Source organism: Lepus europaeus, chromosome 6 (genome assembly GCF_033115175.1).
Source record: "Lepus europaeus isolate LE1 chromosome 6, mLepTim1.pri, whole genome shotgun sequence".
Lineage (NCBI taxonomy): Eukaryota > Metazoa > Chordata > Mammalia > Lagomorpha > Leporidae > Lepus > Lepus europaeus.
The window spans coordinates 99972983-99989324 of NC_084832.1; the positions used below are offsets into that span (position 1 = coordinate 99972983).

Consider the following 16342-nt stretch of genomic DNA (forward strand, 5'->3'; position numbering starts at 1 on the left):
AGTGGTTGTGTGTCCAAGGCAGGGAATTCCTCCCAGGAGCAGAGGGGAAGTCTCTCCAAATAAGGGGGAGGTGTTTGCCCCACATCTATCCAGCTCCAGAGACCTGCTAGTGACCTTTGCCCCTTCGCCCAAAACAACAATGAAGCATTCCGTGTGCTATCAGCATAACTTTAGAAAGAGTAAAACAAAATTCTGCATTTTATAAAACTTGGTAAACAAATAGTACTTCAAACCGTGCAGTCACCCGAAGTACACAGTTACCAACAATGCATCCTCACTTGGCATCTCCTGCGCCTGCAGCTGCCTGTGCCTGGTCTGTTTTGGCATCACCGTGTTCTGCAGGGTTATTACCACTGTTGCCAGCATCAACTTTTCCCTTTTTCCCTTTAGATACCTTCTTTGCCTCCCTTTTCTGCAGGGGCCTTTTTAGGCTTGGGTTCTGGCTTTGGAGGAGCCGGTTTACCAGGCAATCTTGAGGATCTTATCTGTGGTTCATCCTTCACCTTGGCTTTATCTCCCTTTGACTCCCTTCAGCCTCTCTCTTTGGCATGGCTGTGGCAGCAGTGGCAGTGGTAGGTGCTGGGCGTGGGGGGTGTAGTCACATCGTGGGCTCTGGTTGGTTCAGGGTTTGTTTTCACCTCTCCTTCACAGTGCTCCAGGGACCCTTTTCCAAATGCATAACATTTCATGTCCTGATACATTTATTTAGAAATACAATAAAAGTCAGTTGGTGAAAACAAAAACCAAGTCATAAAATAGAAGTCAAACAGTTTAATATGGGAGGCAACAGTTTAAAAATTACTCTATCAAAATGCTAAAAAAAAAAAACAAACCCACAAACTTTCTCCCCATTTATTCTTGGAAGGTTTCTAACCATTCAACACAGAAATATCTATTATTGTTTCACTGCAGGAAACAACTGGAGGACTAGCACCTGCCCATGGACCATGGTGTGACTATCACAAAGCAGTGCCTCTATCCCCCATGCCTCTTAAGATAGACAATCTCATTCCTTACTGTACTTGTCCTGTAATGCATCTTTTGTTGTTTCTCATGCCCCAAAGACCAGTATTTGTGTCAGAATATGTTGTATAGGCTTAGGCTTAACTCAAAGATGAAAAACGAGAGAAATCCAAGCCTGGTTTTCAAAATTTTAAATTGTTTCTGCCTGGGAATTGTTTCCAGCTTTTGGGCTATTTTGAAAGTTTTGATCATGCTTGTGTTGAAGGTTGCACGGTGTGAAGCACACGGACTGGGATTCTGTCCTGGGATTCTGCCTCTTCCACGCTGGTCTTTCCTTCCACACTTTGCCTCTCTTTGTTGTTGTCATCTGCCTCTGTGCATCCTGGATGGGGGTGCTTTCTCTGGCCTTTAAAGCTGTTTGTTCTGACACTGGTTGAGTGACTTTGGCTTGCCTCCTACCCTTTCCTTCTCTAAGCTATTTGTCTTCCTGTTTTCCTGTTTGAGGGGATGACAGTTGTAGTGTGTTCACTTCTCTGTACATACGTCTGATAGATTAAAGGAAGAATCAGATAGGACCATACCCATTTTCTTTAATGTCCTCTATTACAATTCCCTACCTTAGGGGTGTGTGCATCCTTCTGTCCCAGGGAAATCTGCCTAAATTCAGACGATCCCTACCTGCCCTGCTAGCCAGAGGTGGAGACACACAGACTCCTACTCCATCTACATCTCCTAAGTTTGTGTTCTAAAGAATAGTTCTTAGTTTGTCAACTCAGTAGTTCTTTTTCATGGATGAGGGAATGCTAATAACTTTTTTTCTGCTTGGGTTGTACCCTTTGTAGCTTAGGATGGGGCTCTTTTTTTGTTTTGCTTCTATTTTTTTAATTACTATAAATTTTTGCTTTAAGCCTCATTCCAAAACAAAATGGTATAAAATTCAGATGGAGGGAGTTTGTTTGGAAGGAACAAGTGTTTGCCACTCTCTCGCCATTGGAGTTTCTTTCCTTATGGAGATACGTCCACTAGCAGAACACACCTGGCCTCCCACCCAGCCCTCTCATTCCTTCCTGGGACAAGAGAAGTGACTTCTGTAGCTGGTGAGTTTGGGATGAGGAATTGAACCGCATGCCCTTGTGCCACATCGCTTCCTTCTTTGGGGTATGCTTGCAGAGAGTTTGCGCAATTCTGAAGAGAGTTTGAGCTATTCTGAAGCATGCAATAAAGTCCTTACCCTTGGTGGATGGACTGTGACTGCCAGTGCTTGGTCTAGGAGTGGGTGATTGTTTTATGGGAACATTCACTGTTAGTTAGAGAGCAGACTCTTGCCACACATGTAAGCCATATTCCTTGGCAATGTTAATAATAATGAAATATCTTGGCCCGTGAATATATAATTTCAGTTCGTTTAGAATCTGGACGGGGATAAGTTGCCACCCAACCTTCTCAAGCCCCCAAAAGAGTCACTGCTATTGACATTGCCTCTTAGGGAGTCAGGGTCTCTGATAGGGTCACAAAATCTACCTTCTAGAATTCTTATGGAATTTAATCAATGTTTAGGGAGGTGCTTCTGAATTGTGATGTCATATAGTAAAATAAGCATTAAGGGAGATGATGAGGGGCCGGTGCTATCCACTTCCCATCCAGCTCTCTGTTATGGCCTGGGAAAGCAGTGGAGGATGGCCTAAGCCTTTGGGTCTCTACACCCACATGGGAGACCCGGAAGATGCTCCTGGCTCCTGGCTTTGGATCGGTGTAGCTCCGGCCATTGCGGCCATCTGGGGAATGAACCAGAAGATGGAAGACCTCTCTCTCTCTCTCTCTCTCTCTCTCTCTCTCTCTCTCTGCCACTCCTTCTCTCTCTGTCTCTCTCTCTCTCTGCCTCTCCTTCTCTCTCTGTGTAACTCTTTCAAATAAATAAATAATAAATAAATCCTTTTCTTTTTTTAAAAAAAGTGCTGATGATGATGGTGATGATAATGGAAACAATGACAACTGTTAGCTGTGAACTTCTGCTCCTGGTCCTTGTCACTAATTCCTTACTCTTGATCTCTTCCATACCTCTTCAACAGCCAACATGATGTCAGGAAGGCAGGGAATGCCCTTTTAAGAAGACATTTAAAACCTGAGTACCTCTATTGAGCTCAAATCTCTTCTGATTATGGTTTTTCATTTTATTTGAAAGGTGGAGAGAGAGACAGAAACAGAGACAGAGAAAGCGTTTTCACCCACTGATTTACTCCCCAAATAACCACAACTGCTGGGGCTGGGTCAGCTTAATGCTGGGAGCCTGGAATTCAATGCACATCAACCAGAGGGATGGCAGGAACTCAAGCACTTGTATTTCACCTGCTGTCTCCCAGGTATGCTTTAGTAGGAGGCTGGAGTGAGGTACAGAGCCGGGACTTCAACCCAAGCCCTGTGATATAGGCTGTGGGCATCCCAAGCAATGTGCTAAATGCTGTACCAACAACCCAACCCCCAAACGCTCTTCAGTGTTCAATTCTAGGAAATACAGAAGGCAGGTTCTGAGAAAACATTTTGGAAACATTTACAAACAACATTTGGAGCTGTGAATATGGTCAAATTATTTCTAACAAATTGGATTTTTTAAGGGAATAATAAATGGGAAGTTACTGGAATATTTATTTTATTTATTTGAGTTCCCAAGAGTCCCCAGTCTTTCTCTAATGGTCCGAATGGAAACAAATGCTTCTGTATCTTAAACATGTCAAGACATGATGAACATTTCTCTTTATTTAGAAGAAGAAATAGTTTAAATTGTAAAATTGAGCTTAAATTAAGAAGAGCTTGAACAGACACTTTATTTAGGGCTGTGTTTTAAAAGCAATAGGATAAACTTTTAGTGCCTAAGTTTTCCAACTTTTAAAATCAGGGGGAGAGAATGGTAGAAATAATCCCTCCCTTATAAGCTTTTTTTTTTTAAATTGATGAATTCGTGCTTATGTCATGCTTGACTGAAAGATGATGTGAAAAATATCAAACATCACCTCTGTTACTCTATTCCAAATGTTCATCTGCCGCTAATAAAAGCCTGAGCCCCAGGCACAGTCTTTGTTCTCTTGTCTTTGGAGAGAATCATCTACAAATTTCCTTTGTCCTGGTGGCAAATCATAATTAATAATTCATCCATTATACTACCACAGACATAAGGCCAAGGATGCACCGCCCTGAGCCTTGGCAGCCTCAGCCATAGCACTGCTCTGTCTCGCTTCACTGCTTGTTATTTGTTTGCAGTGCAGAGACGGGTCCATGGCAAAGGCCCATGAGGCCTGAACAAGAAAGGAAAGGCATGGTCTAGGTAGATTCAGAGCAGTGGCTTTGGGATAACCATCAGCACCTTGTGTGTTGATGGTCCCCACTAGTGAAATTCAAAGATTCAAGAGGGCAACGAGGAGTCAAGTGGTCAGGGGATGGATCAGGCCTGAGCCTGGCCTACTAACCAAGGGAGCACATTTTCCAACTCACCCTCTCCAGCTGATGGTGGACTTATTTGATGCACCTGGAGTATGTGTGACTACCTGTTAGGCCCTGCCCATTACAAGGGTCCCTCTCAGTGGAAACTCACTTAACAGCCACAGATCTTCTCTAAGTCACAATATAGGTGGAATTCCAGGGAATCGTCGTGTCCATCTGTCGTCACCATGGTCCTATATCTGCTCTGCCTTGTCTTTACTTTGGCCATAAGTTAGTATCTACTCTTAGGTCAGGATTAACTATTGACTATGCTATGACAATCTGAAAAGTGAACCAGTCATTAACTGGAGAAACCATCCCTTAATCCAAGAACTAAACAGGCAACACAGGAACAAGGTATTTAAGCTGCCTTCTGAGGGCTGTCAGACTTTTGTGGCTGTTCAAACCTCTCTAGGGAGACACCTGGCAAGCTTCCATGTTGATGTACCCTCTTTTTGTGGTCCGTGTTGTGAACTCGTAACCACCATGAAGTGTTTCTTGAAGACACATTTATCTGGTTAAGTTTGTTTTTGTTCTATTTACTCAAGAAACAGAGAGATAGACAGAGATCCTTCAGTTACCATTCCACTTCCCAGTTGCCCACAAGAGCCAGGGCTGGGGCAGGCCAAAAACAGGAGCCAGCAACTCAATCTGGGTCTTTCACATGGGTGCAAGAGACCCAAATACTTGAGCCGTCACTTGCTGCCTCCAAGGGTGTGTGCTAACAGAAATCTGGAATCAGAAGTGGAGCCAGGAATCAAACCAGGAACCTTTTATGGGGCGTGGACATCGTAGGCAGTTTTTTAACTGCTAGACCAAACATCTGTGCTTTGTGGCACATTTCGAGGGAGGATAATGAACAGTACAAGAAGGCATTTCTGATCACAATCAGAGGAATTTAAATTGTACGAGACCTGGGAGGTCATTCAGTGTAACCTCGTTGCTTCATGGATGAGAAAGCAAAGGCTCAGAGAATAGCTTATCCAGAATTCTGTTTGTTGGTGCTTGAGCCAAGGTTCTCAATGTGACAGTTTGTCCATACCCTAGGCTGTATCTCTTAATTATGCCCTCCTATCATGCAACAAACTAATTTTTCTATTCCTAGGGGTAACTCCCTCTCCCATCCAAAGAACAAATCAATTGTCATCTGATGGATTTTCCCACAAACCCTAACCTAGCCCCTCTTTCATAAACATTTCTCTTTGCAGGTAAGTCAATGATGAGTCTGCTTCCCTTTGCTAGGCTTTGAGCAAGCCCAGATCTCTATACACAATATGCACTTAATCAAATACTATTTAGTTGAATGACATTGATCTTTGACATACAGAAAGAAGTCAGAAAATTAAAATTCAAGTGGTGAGACATGTGTACAGTATGAAAGACTTGCCTTAAACAGAAAATCAGAAAAGTCAAGCAAAATTTGATTAAACCACTAAATCTCAACAGACAGATAGATGTAAGAAGAAAAATTTGGTAGCTATAATACAATTAACTCATCACACCAGAGTTTGTGTTGTTGCATTGTATTTCCACTTTCAGTAATTTTATGTGTGGTTTGATTTGAGCTCAAAGTACTTTTATTGTATCATGATCAATTTGGGAAAAAATCCCCCAGATTAAGATCAACCATCTTTGTAATATGCTGTGAAGTCATCCTATTTCTTACCCACTAGTCCACAAGTGTTAAAACAGTATACAGGACTCAGAACAGTCAGCAGTGAGGAATGTGGCTGAGGGTTGAGAGTATGCCAATGCCCCTCAACAGTGGGGCCAGAGGTTTGTGGGTAGTAGATGCCATAAAGCATGGTGGGGACCACCCAGGCCTGGGACAAGACCAGAGTCTGAATCTCACTTCTTCCAGGTCTAGACTCACGACCTTGGAAAAGGTATTGAACAATTTGAAAGTCCAATTTCACCTATCATGGGCTTATTCTGAAAATAAAATCCACTCCACATAAACCGTATTGTGCACAGGCAATGAAAGGGTGCTATGCTGATGGTATTTACATTTAATTACAGATGAATGATCAAGTTTTGTGTTGTTTCTCATCACTTTACCTATATCCTGTTCCAATGTATTCTTGTCCTGCTACCCACCCTAACCAAGCAAAGACAGTGCTTCGAATCAGCACTGGTGAAGTGTAGTGGTAGAAAGTTCCAGATCTATGGCAAACTATCAGAGCCTAAGTCTTAGTTCTACCTCCTTTGAACTGAGAGAACTCAGATACTTTGTTTAACTCCTCACTTTCCTTATCTAAAAATGGAGGCAACGGTAAAATCTATTTTAAGGGCAGGCATTTTTCACTGTGGTTGAGACACTTCTTGGGACACCCGAATCCCGTATCAGCATGCCTTGGTGGAATCCTGGCTCCACTTCTGATCCAGCTTCCTGCTAATGCTGACTATGGGAGACAGCAGATAACGACTCAAGTTCTTGGGTCTCTGCTACCCATGTGAGAGACTTGGTTTGAGTTCTTGGTTCCTGGCCTTATCTTGGCTCATTCCTGGCTATTGTGGACCCTTGAGGGGTGAACCAGCAAACTGAAAATCTCTCTCTCTCCTCTATTCTCTCTCCTTTTCAAATGATTAATTAACTAAAAAATAAGCAAAACCTACTTAAGATTATTTTGTGAGAATCAGATTAATCAGCACCCATAAAATTTTGGAACATACTTGACAGAGGGTAGACTCCCCAGTAAATGTTAGCTCGTTCGTATTTTCCAAGATGCCAGAGAATCTTCCTCCAATTTGTGCTTCTCTCCCTCTTAGCCCATATTGTCGATTACTGTGTACTGAGTATATCTATCCATGAGCCATGGCAAAGGTCAAGAAAGAAGGGAGAGACCAGGAAGGGTACAGTCCTTGACCAATATAGAACATAAAAGCCAGAAGTCAAGGCCAGGTACAAAGTCAAATTGGGATGCAGGATCAGGCAATGTCCTGAAGTCAAGAGAGGTATCAGGTAAGCACTCAAGGACAGAGAAGCAGACACAACAAGCAGAACATTTGAAAGCCTTGAAACTGAAAAAATGCTATCCAAGGAAGAAAGCCATTTCAGATGAGCTCTATTTTTAGAGATTTTCCAGGGTAAGGTCCAACACAGCAGCTAAACAACCATGCATAAGAGATGGGATTTCTTCGTTCTTTGTGGTTTTTGTTTTTCAATAAGTATGTGCTGAGTGCTTGCTATGTCCCAGGTGCTGTTCTAGATATCAGAGATTTGGCAGTGAGTCAGACCCTGAAGTTTATATTCTGGTCCCTTTGCTTTACAAGATACATCCAGATATGAGCTAAATTCCCAAAGGGTAGACCCCGATGAGGGGTTAATGACAGAGAAGAAAGGCAGTGAGTGGTGTGTAACTTACCTCTGGACACCTCTGCTGTAGTCAGTGTATTCTGTCCCATACAAGACGAAATACCAGAAGGGACATTATTGTTGAGGTCTTCTTGTATCCTCTCCAATTGATATTTAAATTAAGCTGCATTAGCCATGAATTTTTATCTTGACCTAGTCAGGCCTGATCACCAGCCTCTTCTCATCAACATCAAGTCTGGACAGGAACTGCTCATCGATCATTCACCATCATTTAAAACCTGGGCAGGAGAGACCAGGTGGATGAGACAGCGTGCTTAGCTTTGGAGTTGGTTGGGGATCCTGTGGAGTCCCGGAGGCTTGAAGGATCTCTTCTCCCCAACCCGGTCAGGAAGCACAGACTCATCCATTCCCAGGCAGCTTTTCCCAATGGTTGGAGCCGAAGCTGAGCGGCCCGAGGCTTGCACTTCTGCCACGTGCTGACCAAGCTCTTTTCTGCCCGAGGTTGGGCTTGCCTTCTCAGCGTGCTGACGTCACTGCCGTCCCAGTCTGACCGCTGGCTCCCCAGAAGCTCAAAATGATAGTGTGAAGCTGTTCTGATCTTTTGTGGAGCTGGTGGGAATTTCAGTTGTTTCCCAGTTACTATGGAAACCTCTTCCACAAATAAATATTTAGATAAGGATGGGGGACACGGCCCCTTAAAGATTGGGTATATTTTATTGAATGCTGAAAGTATTTAGTTATAGTGTGCAGCTCAACTTAACTGGCAACAGTAGGCCCCTTTCAGGGGAATGTGCCTCCTCTCGGTGTGTGTTTCTTTACCATTCACTCTCCATTGCCAAGCTCACCGCTCCCGCCCCTCTCTTTCCCACCTGTTCTCTTTTCTTTCTTTGTCCTTTTTCTCTCTCCTGTCTGACTTCTTCATATCCTTTCTTTTCTTTTTCAATGGTCATTAATTTATTTTTGTATTTGAAAAAGCAGCATGACAGCGAGAGAGAGAGTGAGAGGAGAAAGAGAGAGAGAGAGAGAGAGAGAGAGGGAGAAAGAGAGAGAGAGAGATTGCCCATTTGCTGGCTTGCTCCCCAAATGCCCACAGAAGTCAGGACTGGGCTACACTGAAGCCAGGAGACCAGAACTCCTTCCTGGTCTCCCATGTGGGAGGCAGGGGCCCGAGCACTTGAGCCTTCATCTTCTGCTTCTTAAAATGCATGAGCAGGAATGCTGGATCTGAAGTGGAGTGGCCAGGACTCAAAGTGGCATTGTGATACGGGACGTGAGCATCCCAAGCCGAAACTTACCCCATGGTGCGATGGTGCCTGCCTATCTGTGCAGCTCTTCAACACCTTCCCATCTTCCTCCTCTTCTTCCCCTTTCTCCTATCTTGTAATTTTTTTACAATTTTTTATTTGCTTGAAGACACACACACACACACACACAGACAGAGACAGAGAGAGAGAGGGAGAGATCTCATCACTGGTTCACTCTCCAAGACCAAGGGTCTGCGACCATGGAGGCTGGGTTGGATCAAAGCCAGGAGCCCTATCTGGGACTCCCACATAGATGGCAGGGACCCAAGTACTTGAGTCATCATCTGCTGCCTCCCAGGGTGCACATTAGCAGGAAGATGGAAGTGGAAGTGGAAGTGGAGCCAGGACTGGAATCCAGACACTCTATGGGATACAGGCATCCCAAGCTGTGTCTTAACTACTGTGCCAAATCCCTGCCCCTGCTTTGTCTTCTCTTTCCTGGTAAAACAGGGTATCCTGACAACTAAATTTGTATCTGGCTTTGATCTGCTCTGGTCTTCAAGATCATGAATGACAGAAGATTCTGTTCGCTGGCTGCTTGTCACAAAGTAGGCCTGGAGCCAAGACCCACTTCCGGTGTTCCCTGAAGAGATGCTGAGATGTCCTCCTGGCAAGGACACAGATGGTGGGTGATGGAGTTCGGATGCAGAGGCTCAGAGCGGGTCAAAACAATGATCGCTCAAGTGTGAACTGTGCTAATTGCTGGGGACAAAGGAAGAGCACATCCCCAGTGCGTCCATAGTAGGGTTGAGTGCCATAAACAAGCAAAGGGTGGCTTTTATAGCTTGCAGATTGCTATCAAGGGTCCTGGCTTAAGCAGTCTGCTTTGGTTTTAATTTTCATGTTATTTATTTGTCATTCTACTATAGCATGTGAAGATTTATTTGGATTATGTATAACCCCTATTCCAGTGGTAGAGATATTTTTCTTGGAAGACATCTCATTTAAAGCAATATGGGCTGACAGATGATAGACATATAATACATACTGATTCATGCACATATATAAACACAAAAATATGTGCATACTATATACACATACACACACACCTACATATATATACATTTTATTGTAAAATATAACAACGAAACAGTAGGCGTTGCTGAACAAATGCATGACTTAGTAGATTATTAAAGGGAAAGCACCCTTCATGTTGATCACTTCATCCTGGTCACTACATCATTGCTTCCTTTCAAAATAACCATTACTTTATATTTTTGTAGAAATTGTGTCCTTGCATTTGCTTAAGGCTTTATTACTCAAGTACACATCCCTATATGTTGCAAATTAATTTTATTCATTGAAAAAAACTTGATTGATCTTTTAAACCCATTGATCTAGCTTCTTGCTCCCCTCCCCCTCTTCGTCTAACAGTTTCACCTGTTCATGGCCTTGGATTTGACCTGCAGTTTTGCCGGCTGTCTGATTGCCGTGTCCAGCATGCCCTGCTGTCTTCTGCATCCCCTGTGAAATGGCAGCCTGAATCTGAGTTTGACCAGACTTGGTGATGTGATCCCTATGGGCGTGGTATGTTCTTTCTTCCAAGCGTGATATCTGGTTATCACTCCTTTTTGGTGTTCACAGTCATTGGTGCTCAATATCTGGATTCATTAATTCTTTGGAAGTTGGTGGCATCATAACCTGTTACCTCATTTTTTTTCATCTAACATTGGACTACTTGCATAAGGAAACACTTTTCCTTTTCTGATGTTTTATTATTTAGTGGTACAGTTCATACAGCAAAGGGAGGATAAATGCTCTAATCTTATCTTTTATTCACCCAGTTTTAAAAAGAATGAATTAATTCCCAGTCACTTCTGAAAGTGAGAAATTGCAAATATCACTGCATACCTGTGGATTTAAAAATAGATGGGTTTCAATTCATTGAAACTCATAAAATCTCATTGAAATTGTCCCCTCTTTGGCACCTGAGAGCTTTTTCAGAGTAGTCGCTAGGTTCTTTTAACATGCCTGGAGTAGATTTATGATGGCTTTTATGCTATTTGGCAACATGTTTCAGGCTTATCGTACAAGTTTTCCCTGAGAAGCTCTGGTTTCATTTCTTTGTTTTCATTTTAAAATGGGAAATAATATTTCCAGACCACATTGTGGCCACTGAGATACTGATTGCTACTGGGTTATGTATCCGCACATACATATGTGTTACTGACAGCATCTCCGCTACACACATACTCATGTATGCACACATACACTGGTTCTTTCTATTCACACTTATATTTTCTGTTCAAGTCCAAAACAACAAGGCGTTTAGTCAACTTCTAAATTATGCATGAATCTCCTGCCGTTCATACTGGTCATCCTGACTCAAGGACACCAGGAATGATAGAACTAGAATATTCCATAATCATTTTCTTCATCCTACATTTATTCCATCCTAGAATAATATTAATACTACCTCCACCAATTGTAATTATTCAAAGGAGTTAAAATACTTTTGTATGTGTTATTTCCCATTCTCCTTATTTCTTTATGGCTACATCGTATCTTCATTGTCAGAGTATAACAGTTCCATACTAGACTCTCTCCTGCTTTACCCTTACTTAATCTCAATTCCATGAATAATATTCATTAATTTTTTAAAAGTTTATTTGAGAGACAGAGAGTCAAATAGAGAAAGGGCTCCTATCCACTGGTTCACCCCCTAAATGCCTACAACAGCTAGGGCTGGGGCTAAGTTGCAGCAGGCAACTAAGTCTAGGTCCCTGATGCAGGTAGCAGGAACCTAGAGACTTCAGCCATCACCACTGCCTCCTAGGATCTGCACTGGTGGAAAGTTGGAGTTGGGAATGGAACCAGGTATAGAGCTCACGTACTCCTATGAGGTACATGGGATGTGTTAATCTCATCTTAACCACTAGGCCAAACTCCTGCCTCACATGTATGTTTAATGATCACTGCCACAGTCCTCCTATCTCTATCTTTCTAGTCTTCTTGGTTGTCCAAAGGTCATTCTATAGCAATTCCTTAGGAAGGGCTCATGAGAACAAAATCTTCCAATCCTTGATGCTGACGATAGTGTACATGCAACATTTGTATGTGAAAGTTAACTAAGTCAGATAGAAAAGAGTTGTCTTTTTCTTTCATTGAGCATTTAAAATAAGTGACTCTGTTTTCTGCTGGCCTGTAAGTCTAATACAAAAGTCTTGTGATAAAAATATTTTTATTGGGGCTGACTTCGTGCCACAGTGGTTTAAGCTGCCGCCTGCAACACTAGGATTCCATATGAGCACTTGTTCGAGTCCTGGCTGCTCCACTTCCTATCGAGCTCCTGCTAATGCACCTGGAAAAGCAACAGAAGATGGCCCAAGAACTTGGGACCCTGAATCCAAGTGGGAGACCAGGATAGAGTTCCTGGCTTCTGGCTGTGAACTGGTCCTCCCCTGGCTATTGCAGTATTTTAGGGAGTGAACCAGCAGATGGAAGATCTCTCTCTCTCTCTGTCTCTCCATCCCTCTCTCTGTAACTCTGCCTTCCAAATAAATACATAGATCTTAAATTTTTTTCTTTAAATAAAGAACATGTTTTGCTTAGGTGTTCTTATCTATATACTTAAATTTTAAACAAACTTTTAATAATTTGGTGATATTAGAACACATCTTTTGTGATCATTGTTCTGTATACTCAGGGAATTGTGTAACTTTTCTTTTTTGGTCACTATTGGCATTATTTTTTCCCAAAGAAACCCTTTACTTAAGGAATACAAATTTGATATGTACAACTTTAGGAATATAATGACTCTTCGCACCATATCCACCCCTCTCACCCACACTCCCACCCTGCCTCCTCCTCCCTCTCCCGTTCCCAGTCCCATTTTCAATTAACTTTATACATAGAAGACCAACTCTATAGTAAGTTACCATTTCAATAATTTGTACACACACATACACACACACACAAAAGCTGTTTGAGAACAAGTTTTACAGTGAACTCTCATAATACAACTTCTTAAGGACAGAGGCTCTGCATGGGAAGTGAGTGCACAGTGACTTATTGTTGTTAATTTAACAATTAGCACTCTTCTGTATGTCAGTGACCACCCGAGGCTCTTGACATGAGCTGCCAAGGTTATGGAAGCTTTTGAATCCACAGACTCCATCAGTGTTTAGATAAGACCAATAGCAAAGTGGAAGTTCTCTCCTCCCTTCAGAGAAAAATGTGACCTTAAACGCCTTTTTATTTTAGGAATTTTTTTTTTTATTTTAATACTCGTTCTTTTCCCTTGGTTTGGTCTTCTTCATCAGTGTGTTGGATCTTCTTTGCCTACTTTTTTAGATTTCTCCAATACTTCTAATCTTTTCTTTTTTTTGACTTATCTTTTTTCCTCCTTTTAACTTTATATTTCTTGAAGTGTTATCTGTAGCGTTTATTCACCCTTGTGTTCCTTACAGTTTATTCTTAATTTCTTTTTTGTTATTCATTTATTTGAGAGAGTTACAGACAGAGGGAGGGAGGGAAAGAGAGGTCTTCCATCCACTGGTTCACTTCCCAGATGACCACCAATGACCAGAGCTGGGCTGTATTGAAGCCAGGAGCCATGGGCTTCCTCTGGATCTCCCATGCAGGTGCAGGGCCCAAGCACTTGGGCTGTCCTCCACTGCTTTCCCAGGCTGTAATAAGAGACATGGATCAGATCAGCAGCAGTCCGGACTCCAAGCAGTGCCCGTATGGTATGCTGGTGCTGCAGGCCGAGGCTTAACCTACCATGCCACAGCACTGACCCCTTATTCTTCATTTCTAAACTGATTTTTTTGCTCATTTCTAATGTTTTCAATCACTTTGTTTCTGGCTTCTTCAGATTCTGATTGATGCAGTCCTATCATATCTTATATCACATTAATTCCTTTTAGTACATTTTGAAATTTCTCACAGTTTTGCCTTAAGAAAAACAACTATGGTAAGCTTCCACTGTCTGTTTTTTCAGTTCCTTATTCTCCCTGTTCTCATAACACCTGCAAATGGCAACAGATGATAATGTGTACATGTTGAGATCTCCTTAGGACCCTGCCTTCCTCTCTTCTGCTTTGGTTTGCACCTTATCTTTCCTTTGTCTTTTCCATATTCTTCTTATTTCGTGTTTTACCCCTAGGAGTTCATCCTCAGTATAGAGTTCCATCGTGGAAGGAAGCCCTGAGGTCAGACTTCCATAGGCCCCATTCCGTTGTTTGCACTCAGCTCCGTCAGAGTGGGTGGAAATGCATCTAGGGTCAGCTGCTGTTCTCACGCTTGTCCACTGCTTTCCCACATGACTGCAAGTTGGCAGTCTCCTAGTGTCGGGTCATCCAACACAGATGCTGGCAACAGCAAATCTCGTAGCTGTTGGTGGTTTGCCCCCACTCCCTTGTATTTCGTTAATTTGTTGTAAATTTGTCCATGGAGTTCTGGCTCCTCTTCTTAGTTCCTTCTGCTCATTTTAATGTGTGGATTTGGGAGGATTCAAAAATTATGTTCTCACTGCACTTCCATTTTCCTGTTTCAATAATTCATTTCTTATTGCAAGCACAGTGTGCGTCTGTGTTTTTCTGTGCGTGTGCTCTCTGTGGGTTGAATAACATACTTAGGCCTTAAATGTTTGGTTCCATGAGTTTTGACAATCGTGTAAATTCCTATGAACAACCACCCAGAGTCCCATCACTGCACTAAATTCCCTCATAGCTCTGCTTAGCCTCATAATACATCAGAGGCAATCACTTTCTGATTTTTTACAACCATAGTATTTTTTTAACCTGTTCTCAGACCCCACATAAATAAGTCCATAATTCTTTCATTCCTAGATTTTCACTAGCTTTCTTTTTAAAGAGGAATCAACATTTAGTTTTATCAGATGTGTTGCCTGTGTGTATGAGATGGTTGTTTTCTATTCTGTTAATGCACTGGATTTCACTGTATATTTAAATGTTAAGCCAATGTACATTCCTGGACGAAACTCCATTTGGTCACAATATATAATCATTTTTCTATTTTGCTGACTTGATTTACTAATTTTTTGGTTTTTAATTTTTTCTGTTTTTATTTTAAAATCTTAACAACATATAAAAATTGTACCTATATATGGGGTACTATATGATGCTCTGATTAATGCATACATTGAATAATATTTAATTGGTCCTTAAGTATTGTGTTAAGAATTTCGCATATGTTTGTGAGGTACACTGGTCAGCGTGACTGCTGCTAAAATGTATTCACCAGTTTTTGGTTTCAGGGGAATTCTGGTCTCATGGAAATATTTCGGAGGGAATATTACCTTGTCTTTTTTTCCTTAGTTTGTATAAAACTGATATTACATATTCTGTAAATATTCCAGTAAGTTCACCATCAGGTGATGGTATGGAGTACATTTTGTTGAAAGATGTTAGATTATGGATTCATTTTTTTAAATATGTAGGAATATTCAGAGTTGTAAATTTCCTTTCAAGTTTTGATAACTGGTGCTTTAATAAGAGCCTTTCACAATTCATCTTTTTGTCAAATTTATTGACTTAAAATTGTTTGTAAATGTTATTTTTTCCTTAAATGTTTGTAGAATACTAAATATTATTCCTTTCACAACATTGGTAATTTGGCATTATTTTCTCTTTAAATATTTGATATAGGTTGGTGATAAAGATATTGACTGCTAAATCTCTTGTGGGAAATTTTAACTGCAAGTTGAACTTCTTTACTAGATATAAAGTTATCTTGTTTATGCATTTTTCTTTAATAGGCTAGGGTGGCTTTCATCTTTCAAGAATGTGTTCAATTAATCCAAATTGCTAAATCTATCAGCATAGTGTTTTTCACAATATTCTCTCATCCTTTTTATGTCTTTAAGATCTGTTTTGATTTTCTTATTTAAGGTCTGAAACTGGTGATTTATATCTTCTATTTTTCCTGACCTGTGTGTCTTAGAGCTTTATCCATTTTATTGGTGGTTATGAGCAATGAAGTCTGGTTTCATCCCTTTAATCTTTTTTTCTATTTTGATGACAGAAGTCGAACAATGTAAATGACAAGATAACAAAAATCAAAAGGTAAAAGAATTATATGATTGCAACTTTCTCCCATTGATTGTACAGTAGTATATTTATTGAAGAGTAATAAGTAATAAGTCAGTAATATGTACTATAATGTCTGAAATAAAATGTCAATATTCATCAACATTGAAAATAATAATAAAAAAAACTCACACAAAAGAAGTCAGGAGAACAGGGAAAGCAAGTCAATACACATGGGGAGTATATAAACCAGTTACCAAATTGGTAGCCTTCTACTCATACAAGTTAATATA

At 41.2% G+C, this 16342-nt stretch overlaps 1 pseudogene; it reads right to left on the bottom strand.

Moving 5' to 3' along the window:
• Positions 1-274: 274 nt before the first annotated feature.
• On the bottom strand, positions 275-550 carry LOC133762461 (non-histone chromosomal protein HMG-17-like; annotated as a pseudogene).
• Positions 551-16342: the final 15792 nt, after the last annotated feature.